This window comes from Eptatretus burgeri, unplaced genomic scaffold, assembly GCF_056783735.1.
Source record: "Eptatretus burgeri isolate ZD-2024b unplaced genomic scaffold, Ebu_testis_v1 Ebu_testis_scaffold_3159, whole genome shotgun sequence".
NCBI classification, from domain to species: Eukaryota; Metazoa; Chordata; class Myxini; order Myxiniformes; family Myxinidae; genus Eptatretus; species Eptatretus burgeri.
This window is the reverse complement of record NW_028225107.1, coordinates 200149-222014: the sequence shown is the minus strand read 5'-3', so window position 1 is coordinate 222014 and position 21866 is coordinate 200149. Positions and strand designations below refer to the sequence as shown.

The 21866-nt window shown below is 45.4% G+C and overlaps 1 long non-coding RNA gene across 1 annotated transcript; it reads left to right on the top strand.

The window, feature by feature from the left end:
* The first annotated feature begins 1097 nt into the window (after positions 1-1097).
* Positions 1098-8445, top strand: LOC147006625 (uncharacterized). Its single transcript, XR_015054698.1, has 6 exons — positions 1098-2454; positions 2657-2777; positions 3835-4217; positions 4480-5055; positions 6759-6817; positions 8301-8445. It is a non-coding gene; the product is annotated as an uncharacterized LOC147006625 (long non-coding RNA).
* Positions 8446-21866: the final 13421 nt, after the last annotated feature.

Below are 21866 nucleotides of genomic sequence, written 5' to 3'. Positions count from 1 at the left end.
GAGATCACCTTGTCTCGATTCGGCTTCTATGGATTTGGCTGCCCTGGTCCGTTCGTTGGCGACTGGTGCTCCAGGAAGCTGCAGACGTCGAGCCGCGTGAACGTGGCCAGGTAGCCAGCATGTTCTTTTCCCTCAGCTTGTCTTCCCTCCGAGCTGGAGGGGTAATAAAGACCTCGAGATCCATCTATTTCTGGGTATCCTGTGTGTGCGTGTGTGTGTCTGTGGGCCCCGTCTATAAGTAGAATTGTTAAGTGCTTTTTGTTGTACATTATTTTCCTTGCTTATTCAGATAACTCTTCCCTCGTCCCCAAATATTGTTAATAAATTCCCCTCTTGTTGAATGTACCAGCTTGTCCTTATCCTTTCTACCATTGGTTTGCCACGGTGCGTATTGGGGATTAGGAAGGCCGTTGCTGCCGTAATTGTGCATTTGGACCGACGGACCTCGGTAACCATCCGCTCAGGTTACACACGGTTCAAGCACAGTAACGGCTCGTTCCGCTCGAGGCCTGCCGAGGGTGTGGTTCCCCGGTAGTTGGACTGCGTGGGTATTTAGGTATGTTGAAGTTGGCAATTAACCCTACTCCACGCAGTCAAATTATTGGCGATTCATGGTCCTGTAAGGGACCTGTACCTTCGGACTTATCCGAGGGTCACGACCTCAACTCCGGGTGTTCGGTGGAGCCGACTATTGCTCCCCCGAGTGGTCGTGCTCACCACCAATATCCGGCCCCACAACAATATGCACCTGAGAGTATTGATGGAGGTGGCTGAGCAGGTAAGCGAGATTTTAACGGATATCTTTAATAGCTCGCTGCACTCTGTACAGGTTACGTAGGGTTGGAGAGTAGCAATAGTTACACTATTATTGAAAAAAGGATCAAGTGAAGAATTGCGGAATGACAGACCTGGTAGTGTGACTTCACTTGTGTGGAAGGTGTTGGAGACATTAATTAGGGAGCAGATGAGGAACCATTGAAAGAAATACAAATGAATTAAAGGTCGTCAGCATGGGTTTACCAAAGTTACAGTCGATCTTGTCGAACAAATGTTTTTGAGTTCTTTGATTGGGTGGATGATTCGAGTGATTGGGTGGATGAGAGAATGGCAGTGGCAAGAGTACATTTCGACTTTAAGAAGGCATTTATAAGGCACCACAAAAGAGGTTGTTCACCAAACTGCAAGGTACCACTTTGGGGGTCCACAGAAAACAACGATAAAAAAATGAACAAGAGCCGAAGTGCCTTCAGGAACAGAATGTTATCGAGCATGTTTAAGCTTCTGAATGGATATCTCCAGTCATAATTCCACAGAAAAAAAAATGCAATAAGTGTTTGTATTCACCTTGTAAAGGTTTATAATTCCAATGTAGTTGAGAAATAACCCAAACCAAAGATTTTGAAACTTTCCTGAGTGAATTACGAGGTTCCACTATATTCTCTAAAGTTCATGTAAAAGTCACTTACCATCAACTTGAATTGACTGAAGAAAGTCGGGACTTCACCACATTCATCACTCGTGAAGATCTTTTTTACATAGAAATGTGTTTGTTTTGTGAAATTCATCCCTCACTTTGCCTCACTTGTCCAACCGATACGTGATACACAAGCTGTTGTGTCTTTCAAGTGGACTGATTCAGCTGATCCCACTTTTGCTGCCGTGAAAGAATTCATCATTCACAGGTTAGGACTTTTTGACCCTTACCGAGATATAATTGTTACCACTGACACTTCTGGTTACAGGATTGGTACGATGATGACAGATTAGCAGTGACGGTATTGAGTGCATATGCCTGGTGTTGGATGAATGGTTCGGGTAGTTGGCTTGGATCAAATCGTGCTCTGTCATTGAATTAATACCAAGTGGGGTTGACTCAGCCTGTCATCCTTTCAAAGTCAGCAAAATGAGTACCAGCTTGCTGGGATGATTGAGCCATTCGAGTATCCTGCGTCGGAGTGGCAACCCGTCCATGATTCTGCCCAATAGCCCAGGAGTCTGCTTCAGAAGCATTGATGCTCTGTGCAGAGTATGGTCTGTTTTCTATTTAAATATACTGTGAGTGGACTTGACTGTTTGAGATACTGTGTGTCTGCGATTGCATGAGGAGTACAAGTTAAGTTAATTTTCATCGAACTGTTTTTTCATTGTAACTGAGTAATAGCATATTTCGTTTTGGAGAGAGGGGAATGAGGTGTCTCGCCACATTGTACTTATATGGCCACGTGCTGTGCAGTTGAGGGCATGACATCATTAAGCCAATGTGAAGGGAAGGATTGGAGGCCTGCATGAGTTTTGGATTTAAATGGTTGCTCTTGGAGTTCCAGGAAGTTCTGACGTTTCTCCTGCTTCCTTCAGGTTATATCAACACAACGTGACCAAACTCATCCACCAGGTTTTGTCCGATTCCATCCAACTTTTTGAGATGCCCTGCTCCAGCTAAACAAACAAACAGGGGTGAAAATACAACCTCTGTTCACCTTCGATGGAGGCAAACATGTTGTGTGTGTGTGTGTGTGTGTGTGTGTGTGTGTGTGTGTGTGTGTGTGTGTGTGTGTGTGTGTGTGTGTGTGTGTGTGTGTGTGTGTGTGTGTGTGTGTGTGTGTGTGTGTGTGTGTGTGTGCGTGCAACTTTGTGATTCTGTTTTCATGGCATGCAGGATCCGGATATTGACCTCATAAGGAAAACTGGATATTCCATCAAGCACTTCCATTCAATCTCGTGAACAAGCATTCGAAGAAAAATGTTGAAGCGATCTGATTTGCCATCACTGATTTGAGGTGATATTGTTTGTTTGATATTTGTGTGAATAAAAATGCTTGTTGATAATGATCATTAATTTAGCCTGGGTGGTATTCATTCGTGTGACTTTTGTTGAAACTATAAAATGAAGACCATTTTAAGAAGTCTAACCAGGAAAAACGAGGTGAAAATACAGCGAGATGTCCAGGCCAAAACAGTCAAGTGGCTGCCAGTGTCCCATTAAGAAATGTTGAGGAGACTCTGGTCCAGAAAGGATAACGCATGTTTCTGAAGTTTTTATTGCTGCTACCAAACAAGGTGGTGACTCCGTAAGTTTACGCTGTCATTGTCGAATGTACTGACAAATGGTACAGCAATTCAACATCAGTCAGTGGAGCAAAGCACCGAAGGAAGGCTTTCTCCCCAAGTTCATGCATACCAGTGTGAAGAGGAATATCTGGATCTGCAAAACCTGTGATCGTGCTCTCAAACAAGGGAAAATGCCTGCTCAGGCTTAAGTCAACATCTTGGATATTATCGCCATCCCAAAAAAGTTGGTGGACTTCGATCATTTCAAAATTCGGCTGATCTCACTGAGACTAACATTTATGAAAATGGTGGCACTTTCTTGTCAGAAAAGATATGGGAGGTAGGCATGCAGCACAGTGCGAGCCAGCTCAAGGGAAAGCAAATGGTGTTTTTGGGTGTATTTGCAGGGGATCAATTACAAATCAAAAGATGTGGTTTTAACATTCCATAGGAATTTAGTGAGGCCTCATCGAGAATATTGTGTGCAGTTTTGGTCACCACAACTTAGGAAGGACATACCTGCCACAGAGAGGGATCAGCGCAAGGCTACAATATTGACAGCACAATCGACTGATTGACATTGTACTTGCTGAACATTATGTGTATATATATATATATATATATATATATATATATATTATATATATATATATATATATCTCCTCTCTCTCTTTCTCTCCCCCCCCCCAACCCTCGCGGAGTGTATTGTGACGTGTGGTGAGGCGTCGCTCTCCTCCCTCCTTCCTCGGTTTCCCTTCTTCCCTGTCTCCCTCCTTTATTTTTCAGGAAGATGGCTCCCACCAAAATAAGGAAATGTACAAGAAGCGAACTTGACAAAAAATGACTTGCGAAAACTGCATCCAAAGCATCCATAACTCAACAGCAAAAAACAAGACTAGAAGCAAACACAGCAACAATGACTGCAATCTGCTCTCCAGTACCTGGGATCTCACAGTCGTTGTGTTGTATTTCAGTTGGTTGTCCATCCTATTTGGTTCAGGAGGACACAGTTCAAGCCGATGAAACCTTTGTCGCTCCTGTGTGAAGCGGAGCCATCGCCGTAAAATATAAAACACACAGGAAATGGCACTTTGTGTTGAGGCACGGCGGTGATGGTCATGTTTAACCCTCGACCAGTCAAAGATCTCCGGGGGGTTAAACACGGCAAGGTAAGCCTTGGTATTATTTGCTGTCTCCCACCTGTCTCTCTTTCTCCTTCCTCTCACCCCCCCTCCCCCACCTTCCCTGTCTCTCTCCTCCTACCCATCTCTCTGCCACATCTCTTCGTATTCCCCTCAGCAAAGCGGCAGGTGATATTTGGAAGTGGAAAATAAAACACACCCACACTGAGAAGAGAAATTAATGAATTATGAGCTTTAATGATTGTGTTGCTTTTAAAAATGAGGTTAACAATGCCCATATCATTGGCAGGGAGAAGATATAAATGAGAAGGTGGAGATGAAAATGAGGATGAGATGAAAGAAACGAAGGAAGAAGGAAAATATTATATTGCTGACGATGTTGGTGTTATCCACTTTGGATAAAGCTTTACAATTGTTTTTCTGAAATATATGTAGATGAGAGTGAAGGCATTTTTTAAGACATTCATATTTGAAAAGTGAAGATTCATTTGTTCATGCTGAAAGCTAAAAAGGTTTTCACACTCTGTAGAAGTTGTATTTTTAAATTTCTGAAAACGACATAGAATGGTTTGTAAATCTATTTATTGTCTTCACTGCAAAAAGAATGCCGATACAAAATAATACATTTTATGTGAAAGTAAAAATAATAGTTATACAAAAGGGGATTTAAATGTACATTAATGCTGATCTAAAAGGCAGCAATTGGTGACACACAAACGTTTTTATCAGGAAATAAATTTCTACCAACGAGGATTCCAGAGGAATTTCACATTCCGGTATGATTCTTTCTGTGGACTGGAAACAACTTGGATAAAAGATTTTACGACGCTGACACCGAAAAGAACACCTAAAAAAACACAACCAGGTACATTTCATAAACAAATCATGCATTGAACTGGATTTCAAAAGCAATCATTTTCTTATCCTGAAAGTAACAAATCATTCTTTGAATCTATGAATGAAATCAATTCACATTTTGCCAAAATTTGCTCAGATTTACCTCCTCTGAATTTATCTGTATTAACTCCTTATTTTCCAGCATCTTCACTTCCTCCAATCATTGAGCGATTGAATTCTGGTGTTACATCACACGTCAACTCAACACGTCCAAAGCCATTCATCCAGATGGCTGTTCTATAAGACTCATAAAATAATTTGCTCATGAGATGTCGGAACCACTGAATGAATTTTTTTTTTGTTTTTTTCAATGTTTTCCTCAAATGTAGAAAAACGTTTTAAAGAGAGTATGCTGTTTTAAAGAGTTCACCTGTTATGCATTGCGATCAACTCCATCCGATCTATATCACACCTGAAATTGCACGAGTATTTCAGCTTTGGCGATTCCTTGCTGATTGGGTGATGAGGGATGTACAACATGGCAATGACCACCAACAGTTTGACAACCTGAAAGGTAGTTCAGTGGTGCATTAACTTAGTCAGTTTACTTGACAGCATCCATGTCGGCTGCCTGGCAACTTTGTTAACTTGTTCACCATCGACTTCAGGAAGGCCTTTGATCATGTAAATCATACTATTGCTGTTGAAAGGCTGATCCAACTTCGTATTGTTCGTGCGTTTTTCCTGCAATCTACAGTTTTTTATCACATCGATCACAAACTGTTCGAGACCATGGATCAACATCAACTTCTGTTGATTTAACGTGGTGTTCCGCAGGGAACAAAATGGCAATGGTGAATGATGCAGCGATCGCTTCATCTCATCACTGCATATACGTTGATTTTAGCTTTGTCGATATTGTATCAAAGTCACTTTTGATTCAAATATCTAACACAGTCTCAATCCAACACAGTCTCTTCTCACATTTCCAGTCTCATATTGATTCTCTTTCTGATGGGTGTCCTGATAATGATATGAAACTGATCAAACTCATTGTGAATTTATTTAGATTTAATTTCTTCATCATTCTCCACCTCCGATTCAATTGGAGATTGATCATGCCCCACGAGAAATTGTCTCCTCTCTCAAACTGCTTGGTGTTATCATCTGGAATAATCTTCAATGGGATCAACAGGTTCATCGTCTTGTTCGTAATGCCTCATGGCAACTTAATATTTTGAGAAGAAAATTGAAGTTGAGGCTGATGATTTGCTTTTGATCTATAAAATGCATGTTCATCCAAGGCTTGAAGTTGGAGCACCTGTGTGGTCTAAGAGCATTACTGTTACTCAAGCCCAATGTATTTAACACATTTAGAAGAGAGCACAACGCATGATTGCTTTTCTGAACATCTTTCCCTGTGATGAACTTTTGAACATTTTAATGCTGTCTCACCTTCTGACAGGCTGAACTTAATTACAATCTGCTTTGCTAAATCCTTGCTCACTCCTGAGCGGTATTGCCATCTTTTGCCCCAATCTCGACTTATTATGTTCAGTTGCAGGCTCAGAAACTTCCAATAACTACACCCGGCTCAAATAAGAACTCAGAGATACAAACAATCTCCTGTTCCTTTCAAGATTCCACTGTTAAACGCTTAATTGTGGACTGTTGTGTAATTTTAATGATTTACCTATTGTTGTACACTGCCTCTCCCTCTTCCATTTCCAGGCGCTGCAGGTCGCCATTGCTGGGAGCTGTCGGCACTCGTGATGACATGCTCTGAAAGGGTGAACTCAGATTTCACTCCGTTTGTTTGTTTGTTCGTTTTTTTGTTTGTTTGTCTGCGTGATTATCTCAGCCATCCTTTAAGCCAGCAAGCTGAAATTTGGGCACAATGGTGAACAAGTTGTTTGTGTCTGAAGGATATTTTTAATTTTGGGTAGTCGATCTAGTCGAAAAAAACATTAAAAAAATTATTTTTTTTTGAGATTTGTTCTACCCTTATTATCAGTATTTAAAATGGCGATTTCGATGAAATTTGGTTGGTAGGTTCATACCATGACCGAGTTGTGTGCAAATGAGAACCGTTGCTATGGACACCACCGTTGCCGAGCAACGGGACTTTGAAATTTTAGAAAAATCATAAAAAATTAATTTTTTCGAAAATCAAAAATCGGGCCACGAGCGACTGTGGGCAAGTACATTCAGCCATATTGCCAAAAATTTTCCAGCCGGATCCTATGAAACCTGTCGGAGAAAATAGACTGAATGAACCCTGGTCGAAAACAATAAAAAAATGAAGTTCGTTATATCTCAGAGACGATGAGTCAGATATACGTGAAACTGGTATGGTAGGTTTATGGTATGTCCGAGTTATGTGTGAGAGAGAACTGTTGCTATGGACCCCTCCGTTGCCTAGCAACGGCCGAAAAACCTCAACGTGGGGATATTTTAACGAAAAAACAATCGAGCATTAACCCTTGAAGCTGGAATCATGAATTTTCTTGTGCTTAATCCTCAGGTCATTCCCCATCGAACGGGCCCATCACGTCAGCTTCTATTGGGTAGTCGACTGACCATGTCCGCCTACCGGCTTGTTTTTTTATTAATCAATTCATTGATTATTTACTTCATTTTTATCTGTTAATTAATTCCTTACTTATTTTATTTCTCATCCGGGCAACTTCTCAGGCATCTTTTGAGCGAGCAGGCTGATATTTGGACATGACAGTGAACAAGCGATTTGGCAAGAAAGGGTATTTTTATTGATTGATTAATCAATTAATTATTCATTTTTTTTGATTACTTTATTTTCAAAAATTACACTTTCGGGTAAAACAGTGATGGTTTTGGAATGCCAATTCGACAATTGATGAAGAAATTAATTATTTTATGTTAAACATTAATTAATTAATTTTAATCATACAATTAATCGATTATTATACACCGCTCCCTCCCAAATCCGCTCCCATTTGCTGCACAGTGGCATTACCAAAGTCACCGACAATGTCGTGCGCTGGAGGATATATGTTGTTTATTTACTTGTCATGGGGCAGTGTACTTTGAATGTAACTGTTCCAGTCATAAATTATTTTATGTTTGATTTTATTGTGTGATTCTTATTTGTAGCACTCTTGTTTATGGATATTTTTTCTATTTCATTGTATTTTACTTTAATGGAACTGAAATGTTTTACTCCTTGGACGACTTGTTCTGTGTCTTTTGAATTGAACCGAAATTTTGTTTGATTTGAATTTTCTTCTTCTTCAGATTAACAACGAGATCCAACACAGGTAGAGGCCATTCAGCCCATCATGCCTGCACGAACACCACACCAACCCAACCACACAATATCCAAGGAAGAAAATGCAAAAAAAAAGTTTTTAATTCATGAAATAATTTTTTTGGCTTGTTTGTTTCTTTGTTTTTTGTAGTTTTTGTGTTTTCCCCTCATTTTCTTCCCTCAGGGGAGGTGGCATGGGCTTGGTTAAAAACACATCATCAACCACACAACCCCCCTTGACAAGACCCCCCACCAACAGCACTCCGTACACATGTGCACAATCACCCATCAATGCTCAAACCACCCAAAAGTCTTATCAACTCTTGATATGTTGTTCTCTGGGCCAAACACTACTGAAAAACACCATAAAACGTTTTCTTGCAATTTTTTTTAGGGCGAGTCAGCATATTGACCCTACTATTATCTCCATAACTTCCAGGTACCTTTCTAATTCTAATTTAAACTTTTCTACATTTTCTGCTGCCACTACTTTTCCAGAGAGGCCATTCCATGCATTAACTACTCTGAGTGAAAGCCCCCTGCCTTGCGACTGTCTTTACTCTCCTCTTCTTTCCTCTCAAGCTGTGGCCCCTGGTCTGATCACTGTCTCCTCTGTTGAATAATTCATCTGCGCTTATTCTTTCTGTGCCTTTCATTATCTCAAACATCTCTATTATATCTCCTCGTAACTACCTCCTTTCTCGTGAATAAAGCCTTGTCTCCTTCACCCGGTCCTCATCGCTAAGTCTAGCTAGGCCCGGATTCTATCTTGTTGCCCTGCGCTGAACCCTCTCTATGGCATCTACGTCCTTCTGGAACTGTGGTGACCAAAACTGCACACAATATTCTAAATGTGGCCCTCACTAAATTCCTATGCGATGTTAACACCACCTCTTTTGATTTATAATTGGTCCCCCTCCGAATACAGCCTAAAACCCTGTTTGCTTTACCAATAGCTGCCTGGCACTGTGCTGCCTGCTTACCTCCCCGATCTATTTCCACCCCCAGATCTTTCTGTGTGACATGCTCCAAAATTACCCTTGCATCCTGTCATCTCTATTTTCGTTGTTATTTCCCATCTCCAACACCTTACACTTGCCCAAGTTAAATTCCATCTGCCAATCTTTTGCGCGATGCAAGTATCAATAGTTCATGTATCTGATCGCACCCCCTCTGCTATCCACCTCACCTCCAAGCTTTGTATTATCTGCAAATTTGGAAAGCTTACTCTTTACCCCATTATCCAAATCGTTGATGTAAATAATAAATAGTAATGGTCCGAGTACTGATCCCTGAGCGACTTGCATCCTCCCAGCAAGACATCCTCCCACTCACAGCCAGTGTTTGCTTCCTCCCACTGACCCAGCTTGCAATCCAATCAGTGACCTAACCAGCCACTCCACAAGCTCCCACTTTGGCTAACAACCTCCAATGTGGTACTTTATCAAATGCCTTCTTAACGTCGAGATTTTCTATGTCCACTGCCTTTCCATCATCCATCCAATCAAACACGAGTTCACAGAACTCTAAATATTTGATCGACAGGAACTACCTTTGGAAAACCCATACTGACTCCCTTTAATTAGTTTGTATTTATTTAAATTGTTCCTCATCTGGTCCCTAATTAATGTCTCTAATACCTTCCCCACAATTGAAGTGAAATTAACAGGTGTATAGTTTCCCAATTCTTCTCGAAATCCTTTTTTTAAATAATGGTGTTACATTTGTGACTCTCCAATCCTCCGGTACCTGTCCTGACTCCAGTGAGCTCTTGAAAATATCCGTTAATATCTCGCTTACATGTTCATCCACCTCACTCAATACTCTCGGTGCATATTATCTGGCCTGGAGCCTTATCTCCTCTTAGATTTCCGAGCTGTTTGTATACTTCCTCTACTCCAACCTGGATCTTCTGGAAAAGCCCTTTCTCACCTTCTTGATAGATAATCTCAGCTATTGGCAATTCTCTTGACTGTTCTTGTGTCAAAGTTGAAGCAAAAAAACCTGTATATTAAGCCTGCCATCTCACTTTCCTCATGAACCACTCTCCCAGGGCCATTCCTCAATGGGCCCACACTGATCTGAACCTGAACCGGCAATTACGTTTAATATTCTCAGCAATGTCCTTCTCGTCCTGTCTTTTGGCTTGCTGAGTTATTTTCTTCACTTGCCTCTGTTTGTTGTGATAGTGAAATAAATCTAACTCCAGTCCTGTTCTTGTAAACCTCATAAATGCCTGCTGCTTCTCCTTAATAGTGTTCCTTTTCTCACTGCTCAACCACTCTGGTCTCCTTCTCTTTCTAGTTTTACACCTCATTGGAATGTACTTACTCTGCACTCTACACATTTGATCCTTGAAGGCTTCCCATTTCTCTGATGCTAATTGTCCTGTTGTTATTGTATCCCAATCGACATCACCAAATTCTCTCCTCATACCCTCAAAGTTTGCCTTCCTAAAATCTAATAGCATTACCCTACGATCCTTAACTCTATCCGTTAACAGAATCTTTGCACACACAATGTTATGTTCACTTGTTCCAAAATGCTCCCCGACCTCCACCTCCTCCACCAGAATAGGAATGTTGCTGAAAAGGAGTTCTGGCATTGCACTCCCCCTCATGGGCTTGTTTACAAACTGGGTTAAAAATCAATCTTGGACTAAATCGAGGAAATCATCATCTGCTCTGCCCTTTCACTGTTCCTGGACCCAATCCATCCCTGGCAAGTTAAAATCCCCCATACTCAATACTCTTCCCTCACCACATGCCCTTTTGAATTCCTCATGTCCTCCTCCTTCCTCCTCTTCCTTCACACTATGAGCCCTATAAAAGCATCCTCCAGGTATCTTTCTGTTCAGACAATCTCAAATCTCTTCCCATGCAGAATCCTCCACATTATTTCCCTCTTTATTGTTGTCCCTTTCTCTTAATGAAATGCTATCCTTTACCCAGATTGCTACTCCTCCTCCAATTCTCTCCTTCCCATCACATCTCCACACCTTGTAGCCTTCCAATGCTGTCCTCCAGTTACTCTCCTGCATGAATCATGTCTCACTTTTTGCAACTATGTCGTACTCCTCACGACTTAGTTTGGCTTCGAGCTCTTCCATCTTATTATTTAAACTCCTGGCATTGGTATAGAACGTTTCACTTTTCCCTTCCTGAAATTCTATGTTCTTGCCTGACCTTACTCATCAGAATTATATCAGTTCCTTCCTTCACAGCTTCCCCACCCTCCGCTGACCGAAAGAAGCCTGAATTACTTCCTCAATTCTTCCTGCAAACCTTGCTGCCCCCTTTCTATTTAACATACGGCCATCATTCCGGAAACCTTCCCTTTGTCCCTGAAAGATTCCCACTGCTTCTTTCATGTAAAACCTTCCTCCCTTCACCATTCTTCCAGCCATTGGTTGACATCTCTCGCTCTGCTCATAATTTCTATATCGTTTCCTAATCTTTGGAGAATCCCAGAAAACATTCCCTCACAACCTAACCCTTTGCTTTTTACTGCTTTCCCAATTACCTGCATCTATTTTTCAAAACCAGTGAGGAAACTTACCTTAAATCATTTGCTCCTCAATGAACCACAACCAACTTCTTCCAGCCATGACTTGATACATTGTCGTTTACCCTTCCATGACCTGAGACAATGTCCCTCACTCCTGCTGCTTCAAAACTTCACAGAATTCTCTGTCCACGATCCTTCCTGTGGGATGAAGAATCTACATATTGTTACGGCCACGGGTACCGAGTGTATGATTAGGGGGTAAATCCCCGTTTCTCCTCGGAAGAGCCGGACCTGGGGCCACCACTCAATTAATTTCTTGGTGCAGTGGGTTGCTTTACAACCATGAACACCAATCAGTTAACCACGAGTTCCAGTGTCCACCTGGACAATAGTTAACCACGATTTCCAATGAGTTTGGTAATTACCTCCCACTCTATCAAGGTTCGGACGATGATGGATCATTGGATGGAAAGGACAAGTACGGGCAGGTTGAAACATCAACAAGAAATTTATTAATAAGGAAAAAATAAATAACTGAAGAAGTTTGTCTTTCTTTGTGGTGAAAATAGGTAAATTAAAATCAAAATAATTTCAAGCAAATAAATAAATCATCAGTCATTGATAGAAAAAGAGCAGATGCTTATCACGATGCCTTAACGATTAAACATGAAACGAGGGGACCCAGAAAATCATTCAGGGGGGGGAAAAATCCAGTCTTGGCTTACCAAGGTGGAAGTCGTCATGCATCAAATAAAATGTCCCGAAATGTGTGAGCGTGCCTTGGTCCGATACCAGTGCCCTGCCTCTCCGTACACCCAATCGCAGACAGGCTCGAACACCAATTGACATCATGTCGTCACCCCCAGGAACCAGGTATGCCAAGAGCAGGTCCCGAGCAGAACCAGCAGGAACGGTCTAACCGTCACCCACCGTCAGGAGCAGCTTGCCCACTGTCACCAGCGGTCAGGACTGTAAGGCTGTCACCAGCTCACCAACTGTCACCAGTGGTCAGAACTGTAAGGCTGTCACCAGCTCACCAACTGTCACCAGTGGTCAGAACTGTAAGGCACTGTGAGGTACTGTGAGGACTTGTAACCAGCTTTCACCAAGCTCTCAGGAAAAACGGTCCTCCCGTCCTTTTTACAGGCGACCAGTCTGGGTGGAACCTCAAGCAGACTTCAGCCAAATCCACCTTGCCTATTGGCGCATCGTTGCATGTGACCAACCGTCAACCTCGCGATCATTCCTTCTTCATTCAGCCCAACACGAACAAGAGCCAGCCAGCATCGATCTAGCTACCAAATGGGGCGTCAAACGTCGATGGAAAAAGGTGGACGGACGTGAACGTCGTTGAAAGAGGGGGCTGTCGATTTTCGATGGACGAAGGTGAACGTCAATGAAAGATAGGTGGGTGAGGTAAATGATCCACAGCTGTATTTGACCGTCACAATAACTGCTCAGGAAAAGCCCGCGGTGTGCTAATCAAATATCTTGTCAGTCCAAGGTGTAAATAAATCGTCCACCTCCAAGCCAATGTGTCCTGATGGAAACGGGAGAGACGAGCCTCCGTTGGGTAACGGCTACCTCACGTGGATGAATGTGTCGTAAAGAGAAAAAGGCCATCCTATAAGAATGGGAATCTATTCAATACCATTCACCAACTCATCAAAGTTGGAATCTCACCAGACATGGGGAGGGGTCTATCCTGAACATGCATTTATAGTGGGGCAACTTAGCATTACATAACAATTGTGCATTTTGTGAGGAAAGCACCAAATTTGGCACACTAGTAGCCTATCATATTCTGAACAGATTATGATATTGGGCCATCTCAAAATTTTTGATGGCAGTGGAAAATGGCTGCCACAGCCATCAGCGGCTGAATTTGAGATGGCCCAATATTCTTTCAATAAAGTAACACAAACACCCGCTAAAACTGTTATGAACACAACTACAAGATTTATTTATTTATACACATGATACTATATATATATATATATATATATATATATATATATATATATATATATATATATATATATATATATATATATATATATATATATATATATATATATATAAATATATATATATATAAATATATATATATATATAAATATATAAATATATATATATATATAAATACATAAATATATATATATATATAAATATATAATAATATATATATATATATATATATATATATATATATATATATATATATATATATATATATATATTGTTACGAATTTCGGTCCGCCCGGCGTGCGATCAGCCACGGAACTCGAATCGCGACCGTGTCGCCCACCGGAACGGACAATTCAGTCGTGACCCTCCTTGGAACTATCGCCAGGAGCTAATAACGGGTGGGTCTTGCGACCCCACCACAATCGTGCCAATCGGCCACCAGCGCAGGATAGGGTTGTTCGCCAAACTCGACCTACCTAAGAACCTGCGCGGGTAGTTAACCGGGCAATCGTACCTCGCCGCTGGCCGGCCTAGGACACGAACCGCTTAAGCGGTGCGTTCCGTGCTTCAGTGATAACCGAGCGGTGTTATCGCCGCCCCGACGGACGTGATTATTTTCCGGGTGCTTACATTCTTCTACCAATTCCTTCTGTGATGTAAGATGGAACTTTCAAACAAAGGAAAGGACGCAACGAAACGGGGAACAGTTCGACAAGCACATTTATTCCACACTCAGACAAGGCAAGCACGTATTCACAGCCATACAGTAAGAATGCAATTTACAAGCAAGAGTTACAACCGAATAAAGCAATGTTTATTAACATGCATTTAAACAGTTTCTACTTCACAAGACACGGCGCCACAACACGCATTCACACAAAAGCAAAGGAAAGAGCCCCTCAAAGGCAAGGGAGTCAGACTGGGCCCGTGGGCCTAATGCGCGTGGAACCTGGATGAGCGGCCAGGTCCACAAGACCGAAGGGTCCTACCCGTGCCCTCGTGGCGTGATGGCGAGCAAGCCGCAATGTCAGCGTAGCTGCGCCTGGCTTCGTGCCCCTGGCGTGGTTGGCAAGCTCTCTCCGGCGCTCCCCGTCTGCCTTTCCCGTCGGCTTCAAGCTCCGTCTCCTGACTCGACTGCCCTGCCGACACTGCAGACTTGACTTCTTCTGCCGACACTCCGCCGCTGAAACTCCACTGCTCCCACTTGGTTCTCTGCCGACGTACTGCGCACCTCTCTTCTTCCGCGAGCTCGCACTTATATAGCCCGGGGGAGGGGCGTATATGTAAATATCTGGATCACAGCGGGTTCGGAGGTGGGGCTATGCCACCCGATGCTCAGTCATTGGATGGATGAAAAGGGGGCGTGAAGCCTTCCTGATCCGCTTTTTGAGGCGAACGGAACGCATTCACAGCCCATGGCACGGCGTGTGGTAGAAAGGCGGAGGTGGTGGGAGTTTGGTTGTTGGCGGGAATCGTTTGATAATGGCGGTGAAGCGATGTTTCCGGGATAGAGTTGTGGAGGTAAAGAGGCGAAGGTGGTGGTGGTGATTTGGTTGCTGGGGTGCGTTGTTGGTGGTGGCGATTTGGTTGTTGGGGGATGATTGGTCCAAAATAATGATAGAGAAAAGAAAAACGGCTATCTCAAAGGATCGCAGCCCGGTGAACACGGAAATTCCCTCTAAACAGCGGTGGGGAAATCTAACTACACAATTACTTATCGTCATAACTGATCGAAGGACCCTTTATGGTGTATTGCGAATTTCCACAGCCGTAACAATATATATATATATATATATATATATATATATATATATATATATATATATATATATATATATATATATATATATATATATATATGAGTACTAGTATACTGGCTGGTGAATACCCTGGTTAAAATAGGTGTACCATATCCCTGTGTCGTAAGAGGTGACCAGGGTTGCGTCAGGAAGGGCATCCGGCGTAAAACATGTGCCAAATCACTATGCGGATTATACGGATGATCCGCTGTGGCGACCCCGAACGGGAACAGCCGAAAGAAGAAGAAGAAGATATATATATATATATATATATATATATATAAATATATATATATGTATATATATATATATATATATATATATATATATATATATATATGTATATATATGTATATATATGTATATATATATGTATATATATATATATATATATATGTATATATGTATATATATATGTGTATATATATATATGTATATATATATATATATATATATGTATATGTATATGTATATATATATATATATATATATATATATATATATATATATATATATATATATATTGTTGCGGTTACCAAATTCGCAAACCACCATTCAGGTCCCTTAGGTGAGATATCTCGGTAAGTATATGTGTAGTTAGGCCCAAACCCGTTGTCTAGTGGGAATACATGTCATTTATGCGTGCTGCGACTCTTCAGGATAGCCGTTTTTCTTTTACTATCTTTAATTTGGACCAACCGCCATTGTTACCACCTCCAACCACAACATCAACCACCCACCGCGGCGCCGCTTCACGTCACACCTCGCAACCGTCGCATCGCCACCGTTCTTGCGCCGCTTGTGGGTACCGGTGTTGGACTCGTGCAGGGCGCGCGCCGAACAGCGTGTACAAACCCACGGATTTTCCGCTTCAAAAACGGATCAAAAATGACACACGCCCACTTTTGTGCCGTCCAATCGGTGAGCGAGGGGCGATTTGGCCCCGCCTCCAGGGCGTTGGAAGGCGGTCGCTATATGCAAATTTATGGATCAAAAAGCATTCACGCCCACTTTTTCTCGGGCCAATGGGGACCGAGGTGAAAGGTCGAAGGCAGGGGGTCAAAGATGAGAGAGCGAAGCCACGGGGCTTATATAAGCGACCGCGTTCGTCAATGGGGAGTTAAGACTTTGCAGTCGGTGGAGTTGGGAAGAAGAAGCAAGAAGGAGTTGGTCGTCGTCGTGTGCGTTGGAGTCGGAGCGAAGGAGACGGAGCTGTGGAGAGGCGGCGAGGGCAGACGAGGGGGTGCTCGCGTCGTGCCGCGAGCTGCACACCAGGGAGGCCGACGGCGCGACCTGGTCGAGGTGGAGACGCTCGTCGCGGGACTCGAGGCAGAGTAGAAATCCTCTATACCCCGAGCATCAGCAACCCCCTCCTGTTTCCTCCCGCGCTGAGATAGTGCGACCAAGGGGCCCCTTTCCCACCCCCTACCAGACACTGCCCGCGAGGCCCGCGGAGTTGAGGCACCATCGCCGCTCCGCGTCTCATCACCAGACGGGTAGGCCCGACCCGGTCTCGGCCTCAGGCCCGCCTCATCTTTGAGGGTGTTCTTTTCTGGTTTTGGGTATGTGTTGTCGGCGCCGTCTGTGAAGTAAAATTGTATAAGTGTTGCCGTGTGCTCGCGTAATCGGTATTAGATCTGCATTGTCGCATTTGCTTTTTGTGTAAATTGCATTGTGTTTTTCTTTTCTATGTGCTTTTGGTGGAATTGAATATGTGTGCTTTCCGTTCATCGCGAATAAATGTGCTTTGTGTTGAACTGTTTCCGCTTCGCTTCGTCATTTCTTTCATTGAATCCTCATCTTGCTTCACGTAAAGGGTTGGTAGTGGGCTGAATATGCTGATAATTAATCGAACCGTCGAGGCCGACGATAACACCGCTTCGGTTATCCCGATAGTACGGAACGGGTCGCTAAGTGGCCCGTGTCGAAGTCGACCTGCGGCGAGGTGCGATCGCCCGGTCTACCCTCCGTGTGGGTACTTAGGTAGGTCGAATTTGGCGAGCAACCCTATCCCACGCGGGGGCTGATTGGCTCGACCGCGGTGAGACCGAAAGGTCCACCCGTGACTGGTTCCCGGCGTTAGTCCGAGAGGGTCACGACTGGATTGTCCGTCCGGTGGGCGACGTGCCGCGATTCGAGTTACGTGGCCGTCAGCACGCCGGCGGGCGCGAATCCGTAACACTGGTGTCAGGTCGTGCGATACAAATCCATCGCCCTCCTCGCGGCACTGGTAACGGAGAACGGGAAAACGGGCTCTCCTGTCTCCAGCTAAATTCACGGGAATCGGTCCAGGGGTGAGAGAAGCGACCCCCGATTCCCTCCAAATTACGAGCGAGCGAAATTAACCCTTCACGAGAAGCAAGATGGCGTCTCAAGGCGAGCGGGAGCCGGGGGTATTAGAAATGTATATGTGTAGTAATGTGGAGTCCATGGTCCAGGATGGAATCCCCGTGCAGGAAATGTTGATTGTGCAGGAACACGGACTCGCCCAACTGAACCCAGAGCCCGAAATGGGTGCGGCAGCGGCCGCGGTGTATGACACCTCCCCCCCCCCTCCACCAAAACCCTTCCCCAACCCTTGCCGAAACGGCTCAGCTGAGTGCATCCGACATGGCCCAGCTATGCGCCATGCTGGCGGCAATGACAGCAAGGATGGATGCAAATACAAATGAAATGAAAAACGAAATGAAAGGCATGAACGAAAAGATGGATGCGAATACACAAAAGATGGATGCGAATACACAAAAGATGGATGCGAATACACAACAAATGAACGAAAAGATGGATACAAACACAAACGAAATAAAAGGCATGAACAAGCAAATGAACGGAATGGAAACAAACATAAGGGAAGAGACGGAAATAATACTGGAGACAAGAGACGAGGTGAAAGTAATTGCGAGGGAGAGAAAAGAACAATTAATACGGAGAGCAAGGATGAGGTACGCGGAGATCGTGAAAGAGCAAGGAGTGAAAAACAGGGAAGGACGGGAGCGACTTAAAGAGAAAGCAAGGTTGACCTACATAAAGATAAGGGAAAGACGCCAGAAAGAAGCGGAGACGAAGAGACAGGAGGGGACAACAGAAACTTATAAATGTATAGAGACACGGGAGACAAAAAAAATAGAGAGACTGCATGATAATGACAAGGTAAGTGACGCACACACACACGGAGGTAGTGGAGGATAGTGAGGTTGAGCTCGCGGAGCGTGTAGGGACCCAGTGCGAGCACCTGGATGGCCTCCTCCAGGAACGAGGGGAGGGAGTCTGCCCCCTTGAGGCGAGTCACGACCAGGTGAGTTCGGTCGTGCTTTGCGAGGTTGAGGGGACGGGTGCTGTGGACGGGTGCACGGAGAGCTCAGGGGGTGTAGAGGCCCCGGAGACCCTTGTGGGGACACGAATCCCCAGTGTGGTTGTCCCTGTGTGTGTGGTGCAAGGTGTGAGTGCGTCCCCGTGTGTGGAAGCGACCCCGTGTGTGAGTGGTGTGGTGGCGATGGTGCCGGAGTACGTGCTTCCCAGCACGCCGTGTGTGGGTGAGGCACCGTGTGTGAGTGAGGCCGTGTGTGTGGATGAACCGGCCAGTGTGGATGAGGAACCGCGGGTGAGTGCCCCCGCGTGTGTAAGTAGTATGGTTTGTGTGAGTAGTGAGGCACGCGTGAGTGAACGGCCGAGTGCAAGGGAGACCGTGTGTGTGAGAGAGCGGTATGTAAGGGAGATGTCGGTGGGCATGCGGGAGCACGCAGCCGCGTCTCCCGGGGTGAATGTGATGGAATGGAGTGTGAGCGTCGTAACACGCAGGTGTGCGTGGGTGGAATGGAGGCGACGACGGCGACAGAGGAACGAAAGCCGAGTAGCGGCTGTAGTTGTTTCGGGGACCGTGCCGGGTTCACCCAGCAGTGAGCACGAGGTTCGTGCTGTGCAACGCACGAGACCGCCACGTGCTCGCTTGCGAGAGTGAAGTCCCGGTCCGGAAACGCCAGCGGTGGATTTGCCGATCCCGCGGACGGACAAAGTTTAGGCAGGATAACGGATTTGGACCGGACGGGTTCTCCACGCGATCGTGTGTGTTAAGCTCCAACGGGCAAAGCACATGTGTTCGCGTGGGGAACCCCTCGAGACGTGGGGCTTGTGTTTTTTTCTTATGCGAACGGTGACGTCATGGCTGCACGTGTGGTTGGAATCCGGCAGGAGGGGTATCCCGGCCGGATGGTACCGTCCAAGGAGGGACGAGGTACACGTGCAGCTGCATGACGTCACGGGAAGGTGCAAAGTGCGCGAGTTGCCGCGCTGGTGATGCGCATGAAAAAAAAAAAAAAAAAAGCAAGCCTCACTTTCGGGTGCACAGGATTCCTGGGCAAGGGGTGGAAGACCCCCTTGACCTGGGCACAGGATGGAAACTAGTTAACGGGAAGGGTTAGCTTAGTTAGACCGACTTCATGGGGCAGGGGTAAGTCCTCATGGAGTCCGTGGAATGGATTAGTTAGAGGGATTGTAGCCAGATTTAGGTGGGGAAATTGATTAAAGAGATTTGGAGACAGTGACTGACAGTGAGTGTGTAGAGGGGACGTAGTTTAGCTACGTAGTGTTAAAAGAAACGTGCTGTAGTTTAAGGGACGACGTGGGAGCACGAGTTAGTTCGGGGGTGCAGATAGAAGGATGGCAGAGTTCAGTGGTGTGTGTGTTGAAGAGTTGGTGAGTGAAGTGGAAGCATGTGCTTGGTGAGTGAGTGAGGCCAGCGGGTCTGTGTGTATGGAGTGAATGGGGAATGCATGGTGCGATGAGTGATTGGGGGGAGGAGTGACTCCCGCCCAAGGGACCCCGGGGTCAGAGTAAAGTGAGTTAGCTGGGTTAGTCAAATTGAAAAATGGAGGTCGTTTTGTTGTTGGTGGGAGTGTAGGCTCGAAACCCATTTGGAGGGGTGCAGGAGCCCTGTTGACGGGCTTGGGAGCGTGGCTGCGAAAGGTGAGTATCGCTGAGTGGGTACCCCGGGCACCAGGCAAGTCGGCCGTGGTAGGCCAAGGGCCCATGGGGGGCCGGGATAGCGTAGTGGGCACGGGTGCGCCTGCTTGGTGCGGGGGCCCGGGGCGCCATAAGCCACGTGGGCAGTGTTGTGGGCACGGGTGACCCTCGGAAAGGGGCCCGGGAGGCCGGCCTGCCACGTGTGCGTTTCAGGGGAGGTGCCATGGGGGGCACTCCCCGGTGTTAGGGAGCTGGTAGGCTCGGAGGCAGTGTAGTGCCCGGGGGTGCCATAGCGGGAGATTCGGCAGAGGGTCGTGCCTGCCAAAGGGAGCCACGTGTCCCAGCCAGGAGACCGTGTGAGGGCACGGAGAGAAAATTGGGGGGGCGAGGCCCGAAATTGTGAGGACACCAACACAGGCGAGGGGAATCTGGGTTGTTAGAACCAATAGTTTAAGCGAGAGGCGCTTGTTGAAAGCCCCGGGGTAGTTTAACAGTTAAATGGTGAGGGTAGATTAGGAGATGTACCCCTCCGCACCATCCATCCCCTCGCTGTCGTTGTGGGCCGCTGGACCCACTTGGGTTATAGATCGCCGAACTCTGGGGAGGCCATTCTGAGGCTTCGTTGGGCCTCGACACAGGACGTTAGCTCTCCCTTGTTCCCCTCCGGGAAGGGAACGTAGGGGTTGGGAGTAGGCTAGGTGACAGGATAGGTTAGCCGAACAAAGACGATAAAGGGGGTTAGGGGACGATTTATAGTGGGGAAGAAAAAAAAAATAATAATAATAAAAAATAAGTTGGGGCTAAATTGGGGTTTGACAAATTAAGGGAGTGGGTATGTACAGTGACAGGCAAAGGCGATAGGTGGGAGGGAGACAGGTAGGTAGGTCCGAGCCCACCTTCCAAGTGGCCAACACCACTGCACTCCTTCTACCAACCTCCATTGAACGGCAAAGGCTGGCCAACTTCATCGGCTGGCCGTGTTTTGCTTCAAGGCGGAGGCCAGCCAACTTCATCGGCAGCTGTTGTTTTGCTGCAAGGCCTGTGCCATCAGCTGGCCGTGTTTTTCTTCAAGGCCTGTGCCGGCCACTTCATCTGCTGGCTGTTTTTCTTCAAGGCCGTGCCGGCCAGTTCATCTGCCGGCTGTGTTTGCCTGCAGCGGCCTTCTTCTGCGGGCTGTGTTTGCCTGCTCACCTTTGCCATGCCATGCCCACTGCCCATGTTCACCAGCCCCGTTCAATTTTTGCTCTGCCCCCCCCCCCCTGTTCATTTCCATGTGCGCCAGGATCCGCAAGGCAACAGTTTGCAAGCTGCGAGAACTGC